Genomic DNA, 11,545 nt, shown 5'->3' with positions numbered 1-11,545 from the left:
TTTGGCTGCTAGCACTTCCTTAATTTTTACCTTATTTCTTTTTTTTTATTATTTATTTATTTGACAGAGAGAGACACGGTGAGAGAGGGAACACAAGCAGGGGGAGTGGGAGAGGGAGAAGCAGGCTTCCCGCTGAGCAGGGAGCCTGATGCGGGGCTCGATCCCAGGACCCTGGGACCATGACCTGAGCTGAAGGCAGACACCTAATGACTGAGCCACCCAAGAGCCCCAATTTACTTTTTTCCTAAGATTTATTTTTATTTTAGAGACAGAAAGAGAGTGCACATGTGCATGAGCAGGAGGAGGGGTAGAGGGAGAGGAGGAGGGAAAGAATCTCAAGCAGACCCCCTGCAGAGCGCAGAGCTCTATGCGGGCCAGGATCTCACGACCCTGAGACCATGACCCCAAGCCCATGACCTGAGCCAAAATCAAGAGTTGGATGCTCAACCAATTGAGCCACCCAGGCCCCCCTTTAATTTTTACTTTTAAATGCAAGTATAAGCTCCCAGCCTTTGGGAGGATTGGATGCATGTAGATTAGGCTCTTGACCTTTTTGACTCTCCTTTCCTGAGATCATTGCTCAAATGGAGCCCCCTCTGACAACCTTTTACCATCCCTACCCCCACAGGGTCAATCCCATAGCATCCTAACAAACCCGGAGTCCAGAGGAAAGGAAAACGGGGAGTGCATTTCTCAGGTATGCATGACTATTTATATAGAGTACGCCTCCATTATTTATGGTTTGAAAGAAACCAGCTGCAATGTGAAATCCTTCTGTATAATAAACACTGTTAATAACCAACTCCTAGAAATGACTAACTTGTGGAAAGAAGAACAGTTAAGCCAATTAAATACCACCTTCATGACAAATAATAAAGATTGCTTCCCTAAAGAAAACATCCACATTTCAAGTAGTTTAATAGGATAGAATTTTAAAAGAACACTTTTTGAACAGATAATAGGAGAGAAAAAACGTCTAGTAGACAAGAGCGTTCTCTAGGGGTATAACATCCAGTTGATCATAAGCTGAATACATTTCATTTACTTTTCACAGGGTTCTTTCATAGGATTGCTAGATCAGTAAGACTGCTTTCCTTTCTCAAATTACAGCAATAATGCCAAGCTTTAGTGTCCTATTGCATGCTATACATTTTTGTTGCTAAATTACATAAGAAATGTTGATATTTTTCTTACTCTCCTGTGCATCATCTTGGGCCTCTTCTCTCTTTCTCAGCCTCACGCCTTTTCTTGCTAGAAGCCCTGGTTTATATAAAAACTGCCAGCTCGCTGCCTAATTTTACAAAGGAGAAAACAAAAAACTTAATTAGAAATAAAATAACAAACTCTAAATGGCTCTCATTGGAGCTTTCCTTCTTTAACATAAAAAGACGTAGGCTAATCACTTCATTTCTCTTGAATTTTCTATCTTTTTACAAAAGAGTGTTTTTCTGTACCTCCTCTTCTCATTTCACAGGAAATGTCTCCACACAAAGATTATATTTTCTATCAGTTGGTCTGCCTTGATTGGGTTCAACCCAGGTGGGTGGCTTTTTCTTTTTTTTTTTTGCAGAAGTTCAAATTGAGTACTGGCTTCTCTCACACAGAAACCACAAGTCTCAGTTTCTCCTAAGTTGAGGCAAAATGATTCTCCCCATCTTATCAGTGTTTTTCTGACAAACTTAGTATTTCGTGATCTTTCTGTTTCATAAACTTGACCATGCTAGTTATCATGAACCCACTGAATTGGCCAAAGCCTACCGGTATTACCTGTATGTGTCACGACGTAATTTCTGCCAAGAGGCTACTGTGTTCAGGGATATCTTGAACAGATGAATGCAACCTTTTATTTGTAACAGGTGCTCCTCTCTGTTACTAGTGGAAACAGTTTTAAGACCCATGTGAGTTTCCATGCTTGGCCCAGATTCATCCCAACAGTGTCATCCACTGGTGAGCCCCAAATGCCTGATCCTAGAATCTTTCCCAAGTCAGTGGGAATAATATGATTAGGGTGCCTGCTCTAAAATACCTCCTGCAGGAACCTTCCAAAATCTCTCTGGAGAAGGCATTTGGAGAAATTGTAAGACACTAGCGTGGGAGAGCTCCTTAACCCGAGACCAGACGTGACAACCTCAGTTCAGATCCTGGTTTTGCCACTTATAACTGTGTGACTTTGGACACGTTACTTAACCTCTCTGTGCCTCAGTTTCTTCATGGACTAGTTATTCACTGTCCTTTTGCCCCATACTGAGCCCCATGGCGACTGACACTTCAAGTCTATATCACCGAGACTCCCTTGATGTCAGGCTTCTAGTTGTTTCAGTCAAAGGGAAATTGGAAGGTGGGAGGGGGTATTAGAGTATTTGTTCCTCCAATAGCTCACTAACCCCCGAGCTGTTCTCTTCACCTGCCACCCCCACCTCCACACCCTGGGTCTCTGGCCACATCCTTCCATGACTGCAGATGGTTTCTTAGAGCAGCTTTTCCGAGAATAGCTCTTCAGGCTCTGGTTACACCATTTCCTTGCTTGTCCTTTCAGCCTGTGAGTGGGAACAGCTTCCAACTGCAGCTAGTTTGCTGGGTGCCTCAATATCCCTGATTGATTCCCTTAAATCTGCCTACACATCTGCAAATAGTTTCTTCTTTAACTTCTCTTCAGAATTCCATCTGTGCATGCCTCCTCTTTCTTGCTGGAGCCTTGACTAACACATCTTATAGGACTGTTCTAAGGATTAAATAAATTACTACATATAAAGGACTTAGAACAGCACAGGGAGCAGATTCAAGGCTATATATCAGCTGTTGTTACCACTAAGGCCACCTTGTCTTCCTTTCTTGTCAGTCCTGGGAGACACACCACTCAGGTTGCCAAACAGGTGGGAGTCCTTGCTCTAGAAAGCCTCAGGCATCTGGAGGTCCTTCACCAACTTCCCTCCAAGAAGACATTAGCACGGGCCTGGGTGGTAAAGCTAGAACGAAACTGGCTCAGGTACAGATGGGAAAATCAACAGGCAGGGGCAGGGGAGGAGCCCGAGGAGCATCAGAGGGTCTGAACACGTAAACTCAGTAATTCTGGCAAGACCTGGGCTCCAGCAATTGAAAGAAGAGTCTTTGTTTGAGAGGCTACTTCGAGGGTAGGGGCAGAGAGCAGAGGAGGATCAAATGTCTAAGACAAACTTCATGTACCGCATAATTTGGCCAAGGGCCAACTGTTTTCCAAGTTTCTGAAGACCAGGTGGAGTTAAGTGTTTGGGACTAACAGGATCTTATCTAAAAGCATGCCAGCTGGCAGAGATCATGCTCACATATTTATACCGGTGAAATCTAGTTCAGGCAGGAACTGAGACCATTCTTTATTAACAGGACTACCTAGAGGATTAAGAAGCTGTTTACGGCAGGGGATGACATACAGGCATTCAGGACAGCCTGACAAGATTCAAAATGAGCTCTGCCGCATTCTAATTGTACAGCACCGGGCAAAGTCACTCAGGCTCGCTAAGCTGCAAATTTTTAGTCTGTAAAACTGTTAGTAACAGATCCTACCCTGAACGTCGTTAGGAGAACTAAATCAGGAAATTTCGATGCAGTGTTTTACATAGCACCTGACACATATTCAGTGCTCAAAAATGTTTGCCCTGGGGCGCCTGGGTGGCTCAGTCGTTAAGCGTCTGCCTTCGGCTCGGGTCATTGTCCCAGGGTCCTGGGATCGAGCCCCACATCGGGCTTCCTGCTCCGCGGGAAGTCTGCTTCTCCCTCTCCCACTCCCGCTGCTTGTGTTCCCTCTCTCGCTATATCTCTCTCTGTCAAATAAATAAAATCTTAAAAAAAAAAAAAATTTGCCCTTCTAACTGTCATCGTCCGGGTGATCCCCATCATGGTTCTTAGCGGGCAGCTGGTAAAAATCTTGCAGGCACAAGTTCATGAAAGAGTAACCGAGCTTATAAGGTATCATAAAAGATATGGAATTATACTATAAGATGGTATTAAATCAACCAGTTTACTTTCTCTCCTTTTGTCACAATAACAGATGCACAAAATCCAGACCCAGGAAAATTGCACTTGTTAGCTAAACCTCCTGATGTATCTGCTCCTTAGAATAGTGATTTAAAAGTCAGGTTCTAGAATCAGACCAATCTGAGTTCAAATCCCAGCTCTGGGATTAAGAGCTGTTGAGACCTTAAGAGCTTAAGAGCTGTTTGACCTTTGGGTAACTTACTTTACCTCATTAAGCTTCAATTTTCTCATCTATAAAATGGAAGAAGTGATAGTTCCTACCTCCTAGAATAGTTATGAATATTGAGATGATGCATGCAAACCTCTCATTAGTTTACTTCCAACAGAAGAAAGTTGTGAGAGTTCAAATGGTAAGTAAAGCAGAAGACATCCCTAAGAACATTTGGGAGATCTTACAATAAAAAAATTATGCCATATTGGGGATTGACTAGAAAGAGTCATGAAGGTGATTTTTGGGCGTGATGAAAATGTTAAATTCTTGTCTTGGGTGGTAGTTGAATGGGTGTATAGAATTGCCAAATTCATTGAATTGAATACTTAAGATTTGTTCATTTTATTGTATGAAAATTATACTTCAATAAAACAAAAAGAATAGTTATGAATTCTGCTCTGCACCTAAGATTTTATCCCATCCAACTCTTTATGTGAAGCTGGGAAAATATCACTGACAACATCCATTTAGAGAAGAGGTGAGGGGGATGCTGTTGCCCACATTGTGCACAATCAAAGGCTCTCTGTCATCACAAGTACTACTACTGCTCAAAGTTCATTTACTAGAAACGAGTACAGCAATAGAAGACCCTTGAGTATTGTTCATTAGATCCATCAGAGTATGAATCCATGAGAGTATGAGAGGCTTACCTGCACTGATCTTATTTAGGGCTTATATCTATTAATCTATTACTAACTAGATAAATGGCTAGGGCAGAGTCACACCTGTTACCCAACAGGTGTTTGTACATTTTGCAAAAGGTTTATTAACAGTGGCTGTAGTCTTGCTATTACAGGAGTGAGGCATGCATACCCGATGAAAGAAAGTATGAACGCATGGATGAATGAATGAACAAACAAGTATTTATTAAGTGACTATCATGCATCATCTTGATTATCTAATGTAATTTAAAAAAATTTTTTAGAGGTTTATTTGAGTGTGCATGCACACACACACACAAGCAGGGGCGGGTGGTGGGGGGGGAGGAAAGGGAGAGAGAAACTCTAGCATATTCCCTGCTGAGTGTGGAGCCAAGGTCCACCCCTCCACCCCCCAAACCTTGATCCCATGACCCTGAGATCATGACCCAAGCCAAAACCAAGAGTCTCAAGAGTCCGACGCCCAACCGACTCAGCCACCCAGGCACCCCTAAGGTAATTTAAATCTTATTAAAAACTTGTTAAATGGAGTTATTATTCCCACTTTACAAATGAGAAAAGCCAGGCTTAGAAGGCGAAGTGATTAGCCTAGGTGGGGTTCCACAGTCAGATCATAGCAGAGATGAAAACCATATAAGCTGATTATATCCTAAATAATTTCCATTTGTTACAGTAATATTTTTTCTTAGGAGCTCCTATGTATTTTATTAGATCTTGTATGCATCATTTAGCATGCATCAAAATATTTAGTCTTTCTTTCAGATGCCATTCCAGCTACCTCTCTTTAGGGAATTGATCAGTAGAAAGCTATGAGGTAGGATACACTTACGAAGTATTAGTCAATGTTTTCCCCTAAAATTTTCTACTACTTCTTCATTCTTACCCTCCTTCAAACAGCAGATATGTTATTCTGAGTTCTGTTACCCCCAGGTAGACTAGGTTAACAGAAAGCAGAGGAAAAAAATGAACTTCTTTTTGCATTTAAGTCTTCAAAGTTCAGGCCCCAAGGGGAATGGGAAATAAGGAAGGCATACATAAGATGTAGAAGTTTACTTGGTAATTTAGAGAACGAGTTTCCACCCAAGACTACACAAAGATTTCCCAGGTGTGGGGGAAGGAGATGTGTTAGAAAGAAGTCAGAACATAGATGCTAATGTAGCCTCTGAGCAGGGTCTGTCCCTTCTTCTTCTCCCCATTCAAGAGTCAGATAGGAAGAGGGGATTACCGAAGCTCCAGATGGGTTTGTGGATTCTCAGATCAAAGGGAAAGAGCAAGAACGGCCTCAAAGAGAAATGACTCTGGGGTGTGGCCAACAGATAGATATGAGGGAGTAGTCCCTGTGGGAGCCACAGTGGCGGGAGGTATTATGTTTCCGGGTTGGCTGTCACAGTGGATTCCAGCATGGACTGATAACGACCAGAGACCAGACTCAAACCCTACATCCCCCATGCCCTGCTTCTTGTCACTTGGAACATGCTTCCGAAATTAGAGGCAACTCTGGGAAGCGTGGGAGGAAATCACCAATTTAGCCCAATTTAGCAGAGATCAATTTTTGCTGCATTGGAGGAATGAGGGCTCAAAACAGAAATTAGGTTATAAAAAGATAAACGTAGATTTCTTGTACAGTGAAGTTTGTGGACTGGCATTTTGCTACAGTTGTGTTATAGATGTGATAGAGTCATACCTCAGATCGGATGGAGAAGGGAATAGTACTTGGAGCTTGCAAATAGAAATCTAGGGGGAAAAAGAAATTCCTTTAAGACAAATGTTCCTTTCAACTTGGCCCGTGTTTTATGTTATCATGTTTACTGAGGTCATCCTATTTGTATAGTGTCAAGTTTATTTTTCCTTGAAACATTCTGGACCTTATTCTTCATAAGTTATGTGACCTTCTGCTCACACCCTTTGGAGTCTCTGATCACACTAAGCTTTTGTCCTGGAACTTGTTTATTTTGAAGCAGAAGTTTTTAAGGTGAGAGTCCCTTATTGGTTGAATTCTTTGCAAAAATCCTCCTGTCCAACATGAACTAGAATATTCTTTTCAGTGTGCTACACTCCGTGGAAGAGATTTGCACTTACTTATGCAACCTCTAGTTTCCCATACATCACCTGTCCAGGGATAACTTTGGGCATAGATATGATTTACTTTAAAAAAAAAAAAGCAATAAAAACCTCAGTCTAATCAAGCTATTTAACCCACCGCCCCAGGGATGACCATCCAGATAAGGCAAAAACAAATTGGGGGAGGGGAGGTGACCACCAAGATGATTTCCTTGAAAAAAAAAATTGTTATTTGAACCTCTGGAGACTCAATAGCTCAACCCGACAGCTGGATGGGTGGGAGGCAAAGGGGTAATGGAGGTAAAGAAACCTGTTACAAGGCAAGTTCAATGGTCTAGGAAATAAGTAATGGTGTTTTGGACTAAGATGGTAATGTTGAGACATACTTGATTTAAGAATATACTATATTTGGAAAGTAAGAACCAATAGGACTTGGATATAGGATATGAGATGCAGAAAAAGGTAAGGTTTGATTCCTGTGCAAGCCTGGATACATACCTGGAATTTCCCGTGGCTGGACAAAATATTCCTGAGGGTAAGTTTAAAAACTGGAACTGACCAACTAGAAACCAAACAGGAAAAAAAAAAAAAAAAAGGAATTGTGAATGAATATCTTTTTAACTTAGTGAAAATTGAACCTGTCATGGAATCAACAACAATAAAAACCTTGGGGTGCCTGGCTGGCTCAGTGGGTAGAACATGCAACTCTTGATCTCAGGATCACAGGTTCAAGCCCCACTTTGGGCATAGATATGATTTACTTAAAAAAAAAAAGCAATAAAAACCTCAGTCTAATCAAGCTATTTAACCCACCGATAAAGATTTGCATAAAGTTGCATCTTATTCAAAAGCTACATGCAAAACCAAGGTCCCCAAATTAATGCTGAAAAGCCAATTGGTTTTCCTACTCCATGAGGAGCCTTCAAAATGCAGTCACCTGACTACTATAAGCGAGGTCCCCCTGCTGGTAATTAGGAAAATTACCTTTGGGCAAATGCATGCTGCATGATAGGTGTTAATTTTGCCCTAAACAAAATATCTGAGGTAGGCCAAGTATCTTCTTTCATGCTATATCCCTCCTTTCTCTTGATGTCTGACTCACTTCCACCAACACCAACTATCACCAGCACCCAGAGTTCCCACACAACATCCCATCTACAGTCTGTATCCTAACATCTAATTTTCCTAGGACTCATGAAAACCCTCTTTTGTGTCCCACTTGTTAACACAACTTATCTTTGTGACCTGACAATGGGAAGCAAAGGGCCAGGTGTTTGAAAGTCTCTCAGTGTAATGATTTTAAGTTAAATACAGACTTTTTTTTCTCAGTAAGAGAAAATAAGTAAAAATTTCAGAACTAGCCATGAGAAAGGCACACAGAGCAGAAGAATGTGGTTGAAGATATGAAAATATAAAGATTTCTCATCATGCCAGGCTATCCTGGCAAGTATCGTGCCCATAATACTCCTTAATGAGGCTTTCCCACTCCCACACCCCTCCTTCACCTGCTCCCCCTCAGGGAGAATTGGTGGTTGCCCTGATCTCCTGATCCAAGAAAACAATGCATGGTGAGTGGGCCAGATGGCCAGGGCCCAAGAGAAAATATGGCAGCCTTGCTTTTTCAGGAGAGTGCAAAAGAAAGCTTGCAAGCCCCAAGTCAGGCTTTCACTACAAACAATAGAGGAGAGGTCAAAGGTTATTTCCTACCACAGTCACCAGGGAGACAGTCGCCAAAATACTTATCAAGCTCTGCTTTTGTGCCCAGAGCTCAAGCGGATAGAACACAGAGAAGTGCAGGTGTTGACAAGCAGCAGGAACCAAATTACAAGGTGCGTATAAAGGGAGCGCTGGTGCAGGAAGCCAGCACTGGGGTTTGGCTTCTGAAGGAGATAAAAATGGTCTTAATGCCCCTATTGAAAGTGCTAAGCTTTATTTAACTATTATTCCTAAGACAACTCCCAACACTTTGAGTGCGACAGCCATTCCTGTTCCACCAAGATGGAAAATATTCTTTTTTTTTAAATCAGAACTTTCTTTTTTTTTTTTTAAGATTTTATTTATCTGACCGAGAGAGAGACACAGCGAGAGAGGGAACACAAGCAGCGGGAGTGGGAGAGGGAGAAGCAGGCTTCCCGCTAAGTAGGGAGCCCGATGTGGGGCTCGATCCCAGGACCCTGGGATCATGACCTGAGCCGAAGGCAGACGCTTAACCGACTGAGCCACCCAGGCGCCCCAGAACTTTATTTTCAAAGCAGTTTTAGGTTCACAGCAAAATTGGGAGGAAGGTACAGATTTCCCATATACTCCCTGCCCCCACACGCGCATAGGGCCCCCCATTACAACATTCCCCACCAGAATGATGCATTTGTTACATTGGTGAACCAACACTGACATGTCACCATCACCCAAAGTCCCTAGTTTACATTAGGGTTCACTCTTGATGTTGTACCTTCTATGTGTTTGGACAAATGTATAATGACATGTGTTCATCATTATAATATCATACAGTTTTTTTTCACTGTCCTAAAAAATATTCTTTTTTTTAAAGATTATTTACTTATTTGAGAGAGTGCGTGTGCCTGCCTGCGAGCAGGGGGAGGGACAGAGGGGGAAGGGCAGAGGGACAGGCAGAGAGAATCTCAAGCAGACTCCCCACTGAGCACAGAGCCTGGCCCAGCCTGGGGCTCTATTTCAGGACCCTGAGATCATGACCAGAGCTGAAACCAAGAGTCAGACACTCAACCCACTGAGCCACCCAAGCACCCTAAAAATAATCTTTACATAAGGAATTTATTTTTAAAATAAGACTGTTTTTTTTAACATGGAAATATACCAAAATTTGATTCCTTAGTTCCAAACTAAAAATTTTCTTCACTTCCTTTTCCCACTCTTGTCTAAGAGTTACATATGTCAGACAAATGTACCAATGTTTCACTGATTCAGCAGGCTTTCTTGATATAACATATTTAAAACTTCTTTGAAAGGTCAAAAAGGGTCAAATGATCATAGTATTTTCATCATTCTTTGTTCCCTTTCCCATCCTGCCCTCCCCCACCCTCCATATCTCTTTTATGTTAGGGACATGATTTCTAGCATACCATTTTATATGCTCTGTTGTGACAGGTATTACAATTTTGACTGAAAAGCTCAATGTGGAACCAGTAAATGGACATAGAGATGGTTTAGGTAGCAGTTTCTACCACTCCTCTCCAGGCCCTCATTCAACTCTAATAATGGAATTGTCTCTTTTTGTCTGTCCCCCACCAGGGGACTGTGAACTGTCCCTACAGATGGAACAGATGGGATTATTTTGCTCACTATTGTATTCCTAGCACTTAGAACAATGCCAGACCACAGTGGGAACTCATTAATGGAACAAGCTGCTATTTGAGATTTTTTTTTTAAGTACAGTTGACACACACTGTTACATTAGTTTCAGGTGTACAACATAGTGATTGGACAAGTTTATAGTTACGCTGTGGTCACCACAAGTGTAGCTACCCTCTGTCCTGATACATTATTACAATATCATTGGCTATATTCTTTATGCTGTGCCTCTTATTCCTATGACTTTTTCATTCCACACCTGGAAGCCTGTCTCTCCCACTCCCCTTCACCCATTTTGCTGTTTGTGAGATTTATGCACACACATTCTGAACTGCTTGACTGTCTCTCTTTGACCAGCATTCTAAATTGCCTGATCAGGACCTGGGGTGGGGGCGGGAGGGGGTGGTGGTGCCATCATTGGCCGTGAGCTACTCACCCTCTAGTAAGGCGCACACTCAGCTACTGCTTTCCCAGAGATGATGGAAGTTTCTATTAGCAGCCTTCAGTGAATCAAAGACATGAAACATTTTTATGCCAGAAGAAATCTTGATCTACATTGACTACAAAAAGCAGCAGCTGAATATAGGACTTACTTCTTTTCATTGGTTTGGTGGAACTCTTACTACAGCAGGTTTCATTGTGTTCCCTGGAGGAAGAAACAGGGATATAGTCATCTGTCTTTCTCAGGCACATGATGTTTACCATCTTGCTATTGGCTTTAAGGGTAGTTTATTCACATGAATTTCCTAAGTGAACTATTTTCTAGATATGTTCTCAGAAAACATTGCCCTGTGTCTGACCACAGGGCAACTAATCAAGTCGAAAGAAAAAATAAAAGAAGGCAAAGAGGAATGTTTTCTCTGGGTGTCCACACAGTACACTTGGCTACATCCATCAGTGGGAATTTATACCTTCCTTCCTATCCAGTATCAGCTATGAACAGCTATTCCCAGAGTAGATCCTGCACTTAAATCAATATAACTTGTTCATTAACATTAAGTTATTATGAGAAATTTCATCCAAGTCTCTTTTAAAACTCACATTTCACATTTCAAAGTCAGCGGTGCAGATCTTAAGTATAGTGAAACCTCAAAGCTGGTGAGTATCATGTTCTATGTGCCATAGATGTCACAGAGGTATAACTATAGTCTCATTTACTTTGTAATAAATTCTCATTTACTAATTCTTGCTAAGCTTGGTCCAAATTGTGGGGCATTTTAGTCACTGGGATCCTTGTACTAAAAAAGCAATGCTGCTGACAAAAACTAATTGCATC

General features: G+C 41.8%; 1 long non-coding RNA gene across 1 annotated transcript; it reads right to left on the bottom strand.

Moving 5' to 3' along the window:
* Positions 1 to 6,523: 6,523 nt before the first annotated feature.
* On the bottom strand, positions 6,524 to 10,801 carry LOC129045579 (uncharacterized). Its single transcript, XR_008505531.2, has 3 exons — positions 10,706 to 10,801; positions 7,441 to 7,504; positions 6,524 to 6,615 (listed from the first exon to the last, which is right to left on the bottom strand). It is a non-coding gene; the product is annotated as an uncharacterized LOC129045579 (long non-coding RNA).
* Between the last annotated feature and the right edge of the window lie 744 nt (positions 10,802 to 11,545).

The sequence above is a fragment of the Mirounga angustirostris genome, unplaced genomic scaffold (genome assembly GCF_029215605.1).
Source record: "Mirounga angustirostris isolate CCGP_5_RB_7025 unplaced genomic scaffold, mMirAng1.0.hap1 SCAF_5, whole genome shotgun sequence".
Classification (NCBI taxonomy): domain Eukaryota; kingdom Metazoa; phylum Chordata; class Mammalia; order Carnivora; family Phocidae; genus Mirounga; species Mirounga angustirostris.
Note: the sequence above shows the minus strand (reverse complement) of the source record. Positions and strands in the feature narration are given on the sequence as shown.